The sequence below is a fragment of the Zerene cesonia genome, unplaced genomic scaffold (assembly GCF_012273895.1).
Source record: "Zerene cesonia ecotype Mississippi unplaced genomic scaffold, Zerene_cesonia_1.1 Zces_u006, whole genome shotgun sequence".
In the NCBI taxonomy this organism is placed as follows: domain Eukaryota; kingdom Metazoa; phylum Arthropoda; class Insecta; order Lepidoptera; family Pieridae; genus Zerene; species Zerene cesonia.
Window position 1 is genome coordinate 313,805 of NW_024045136.1, and position 547 is coordinate 314,351.

Here is a 547-nt window from a genome sequence, read left to right on the forward strand (position 1 = left end):
AAAAAAAATTATACTATAAGCAGTGAATACTTTAAAATCATTTAAAACGAGGGATGTATAACAAATAACTTTTAAATATAACATATATTTAATTACTGTTTTGCCCAATTACTGTTTATAAAAACTAATTTATATAGCTAAACCATACAAAAAGTAAAGACCTTCCCTTCCGTAGATATTAAAATACAATCAGTTGTTGTTATAGGCATATTATTTCATAAAGAAAAAACAATCAAAATTGCAAATCAAAAAACAAAAAACATCCCTCTGTGGACAGTAAAATAAGTTATCTTTAAATACACCATATTTTACTGAATAACGAAAATTATGGCCGGCTTCACAGCTTCTGTGTATGTTCTGTTTGGCTTATCTGTCAGATAAAATGACAGATAACGTACAAAAAGTGTCAAATAGGCAACAGAAACATAACCAGTTAGTCGTGTGACCGGGCCATACGTTTTAAATCAGTCAAATCGCAAAGCCACGAAAGAAACCGAACAAGAACACACTTTCATAACGCAAATCCGTCTTAACCGACTAGAGCACA